Source organism: Wasmannia auropunctata, unplaced genomic scaffold, assembly GCF_000956235.1.
Source record: "Wasmannia auropunctata unplaced genomic scaffold, wasmannia.A_1.0 LD336064.1, whole genome shotgun sequence".
Taxonomy (NCBI): Eukaryota; Metazoa; Arthropoda; class Insecta; order Hymenoptera; family Formicidae; genus Wasmannia; species Wasmannia auropunctata.
Genome location: NW_012026826.1, coordinates 432944 through 437298, shown reverse-complemented (window position 1 = coordinate 437298; position 4355 = coordinate 432944).

Genomic DNA, 4355 nt, shown 5'->3' with positions numbered 1-4355 from the left:
AGAGAGAGAGAGAGAGAGAGAAGGCAGGAGACGGCAGCAGCCAGCAAGCTTACCGTAGCCGAGCGCGGCGCGGCGCGCGGTGTATGGGCCAGGTGCGGAGCGGGGTTTTACACACGCGAGTGGGGAGAGCGACACAACGACTCCGACTCGGCGGAGGGACGCGGGGCAACTGACGCTCCAGGCGGTGTAGAGGGGGGACGGTAGGCTTCCGTGGGACGGGTGGGTTCGGTCGCGACGCGGGGGTCAAGGGGGGAGGGGGGGGAGCCAGGCTTGCCAGCCGGCAACAGCCGACGGCTCCGATCCGCCACGATCTCTCACTCGCGCTTCCCGCGCGTCCGTTGACGCGGTCCTCCTCGCTCCCGCGACGAGTTCGATGTATCGCCGCCGCCGCCGCCGCTGCTGCCGCCGCCGCCGTTGCCGCCGTCGCCGCCGCCGCCGCCGCCGTCACCGCCGCTGCCGTGCCGTGGCACGATGTGTCGGCGAGCGACGTAGGAGGCGCGCCAGGGTGTATACGGGGTGTCCGCGATATTCGTTGGCGATTACGCGCTATTCACCCTTCGGTTCCCCCGGCGAAGAACGATTTTGCGTAATGGCGGTTGCTGCGCGAAAACGCGCCCGTTAATGCACGCGCGAACGCGCCACCGTTCGCAATTTAATTCGCGTCGTAACGCGCGGTAAATAATCGTCGCGCAATGTTGCAAGCTTGTAATGTGTAAACTCGCGTAGAATACTCGGTCTCTCTTTCTCTCTCTATCACTCTCTCCCTCTCTCGGCCCCGCAGGAAAGTGGAAATAAATGTTCCGCCAAGGGCATTTGCATAATACGAGTTTGCATAGCACACATCTTGACTGTATTTGCATAATACGGATCCTGTTTGTATTTGCATAATCCAAATTTCGATTTTATTTTCAGCGGAGTAATATTCTATCGTTCGAAAATGGTTGACGCGTCCGGCGAGAATTATGTGTACGTGTGTATTTCGATGCGTTATTCATGCGACGGCCACCGAAAGTAACCCAGAACTCGTGTGTCATCTTTATTATAATTTTCCAAGGTGAAACACGTGTGTGAAGCGAAAAATGCTCTTTGCGGATCGCTTACAAAGGCACAGCTATTAATATTTAAAATTAAAACCTATTAAAATCTCGCAGAAACTGCGGAATATATTCGTAATATCACACAAGAATTGTATACATAATTTCCTAACATTATTCAAATATTATATAAAAAAGTATCTAAATCATGGATTTTGTAATTCCCTTTTAAAAACTTTGAATTATTCATCGCTATATATTAAATCGACCGAGCGGCCACGGATCTCGACTCCGGTATATGTTCAAACACTTCAAACGCGCGGCGTCGCGCGAACAAAGAGCTCGCGGCGCGGCGGAGGGAATTCCGCAGTCCGCGCGCGCGTTTCACCCGGTATATATTACCCGGCGCAGGACGATCACATGAACGAAAAGAATATGCGGCACGGACAAGGTGAGAGACGGAGGGGGGGGGTTAAAGGGGGGAGAGGGACGGGGAGAGACGGCGCGGGGATGGGGCCCCGAGGAGGAGAACAGAGTCGGCGGGACGAGGATGGCGCGCTCCGTGAAAAAGCGACGAGAGAGACGGAACGTAGGAGGGTTGGCAAGGGACGGAGCCCCCTCCCCGAGAGGGGCGTGGGGGGAGGAGGGGAGAGGAAGGGTGAGAGACGAGGAGGGACGGACATCGAGTGTCCGGGGAAACGAACGGGAGACCTTGTACATCGCCGAGAACGAAGCTTTGTGTCGGACGGCAGTTGCGTGAAGGGAGGAGAGTGCCGGGGCCCTGCCCGGGACAGAGTAGGAGAGAAGAGAGGGAAAGGGCGCAGAAGGGCCCTCGACGCATAAAGGTCCTCTCATACGACCGGACGGGATCCTTGTCCTCCCCCCCCCCTCTCTTTCTCCCTCGTTCTATGGTTTGCCAGCGGGGCCGAGCCGAGAAAACCGGATTGCCGCTTCACTTTTACGTTCGAATGCCGGAGTAAGTATATTTTTCGGGGACGCGCGCCGAAGATGTGTGTTACTTGATACGGAGTCCTCCCTCCCTCTCCTCTGCTACCTTCTCCCCCTCTCCAGCCGTATATACACTTTCGCCCGCGAGAGTATTTTTAGCCGCGGACCTGTGTATTTTTGACAACCGATCTCAAGAGGAGGGGTGGGGGGGGCTTGGACCGATGCCCCTATTAGATGCCCCCGAGAATCCACGCACTCGAGAATAAATGCTTCGATCTGTCAGCGATTCGCGAGAGGAGATTTTAATCATCTCTCGACGGGAGGAAGGCTCCGATACTCTTGTCTGCTGCAGCAGCGAAACGCGATCGTGTATATTTCCACGAATTACATCGTGCGCGGGGGAGTCTAACAGGAAATGTTGCAGTCTGTCGCAAGAAACGATATAAGGTGAATGTGAATTTCGTCAATGATAGTTTCCATTTCCGTGTAACAAAGCGATGTGTCAATTACGCTTTCACTCCTCGATTACTTTCGATTCACTCTCGCTCTTGACTCCGGAGTCGGAACGTTTTAATCACGTTTTCCGTCGTAGGGTGTAATATACACGTCGGGGGATTGATTCCCGAAGTGTGAAAGTATACGGAACGTGCGCTATACGATCATCGCGACACCGTAATTCTGCAGATTAGTATACGTGACGCATCCACGACGCGCCGAGGTGGGAAGCGAATCGTAACCGTGGGAGCGCGTCAAATGAAACCCGACGACGACGAAATCGTCCCTATCGCGCGGCGAGAGAGAGAGAGAGAGAGAGAGAGAGAGAGAGAGAGAGACAGACAGAGAGGCGGCCCGTAAACCGGGGCAGTATCGCGTATCAGCCGACTAATCAGTGAAATTCATTCATTAAGCGCGCACGCGAAATCCCGCGGCGGCGGCGTCGTGGCGCAAGAGAGGCGCGAATCTAATAATGAGAAATAAAAAAAGTTTCGAGTGCTCAGACGGCGTGTTAAGCGCAAGGATTGCGTAAACGCGATTCTCTATGGAATAGAATTATTATCGGCTGTCAAGCGAGTCACTTTGCGCTTACGTACAGTACGTGTTTATTTATAAATAGCTACGTTACTCAGCGTTGCTCCTCCGCCACCGCAGCATCGCATTACGTTTTTATGTGAAATCGTACCTCGCGTGAAATTAGAGGAGGAGGTGGATTAACTCCGGAAACGCTATTGACATCGAGCGATATGTATTGCTACATCGATATGTAAATACTGAGATAATGGATCACCATTTTAATTAATGTAATAAAAGATTTTGACGTAATATTTACAATCTAGACTTTTATGAACAAATATCTGTACGATTTTGCCGAAAGGTCTGAAATTTAATTGGATATCTGAAAATAATTTTGTTGAATCATCAAAATAATTATATTGGAAATTCAAATTGATCAGCGATGCTGCAAAAAATTTTGACATTCTAGCAACCAGTTTTTTCCAACACATAATTATTTTGATGATTCAACAAAACTACTTTGAAATTCGTATCCTGCTAAATTTTACGACCTTTTAGCAAAAAATCACTTTTTATCCATGTAATTATATTAACTGAAAAGAAAGAATAAAAGTACACTCGATCAAATTCAATCTTAAAACGATACGAAATGTCGAATTTACACGGAAAAAACGATTTTGTTGAAAGGTCTAAAAATTTTGCTAAAAACAGATATGAAAATAATTTTTTATTGAATCATCAAAATAATTTGTTGGAATGTTAAAACTGATAAGCATTGCTATAAAACGTTTTGATGTTCTAGCAATTATTTTGACTTTCGTACAAAATTATTTTGATTATTGAACAAAAATTATTTTCAGATCTGGATTCAGCAAAATTGTTCTTTCCGTGTACGTATATCTACAATAATATTACAATTAGGTAAAAAAAAACCCTTGGAGGTTATACATCGAAAAGTTAATGGACCCCGGACGAAGTTAACTTGACGAAGCTTTCTCTCCTCGAAACACACGCGCGGCGGTGTGCGAGGTGTCAGTTATACTCTCTCCACGAACAACAGGTATTTCGTAGAGACGTCAGTCTCGTTCACGTAGGTGCGATATGGACGTGAATGTGTGGCGGGACGGCTGGGCGTCGTGCCGGACAAAGGATGCGGTGAATCGTGCGGCCCTGCGTATTTGCATGGGAACGTACCCACAGGATCCTGGTGCTCAGCGCACAAAGGACCGAGGGCCTGCACCTTTTGCGCCCGTGCTCGCGCGCGGACGCGAGCGATTGCACGCTCACCTGTGCACACCACGAGGGCGTGCACGAGTTCGTGTATACCTATACGTGTTGTGTCGTCTCTTCCCCCCCCCCCTC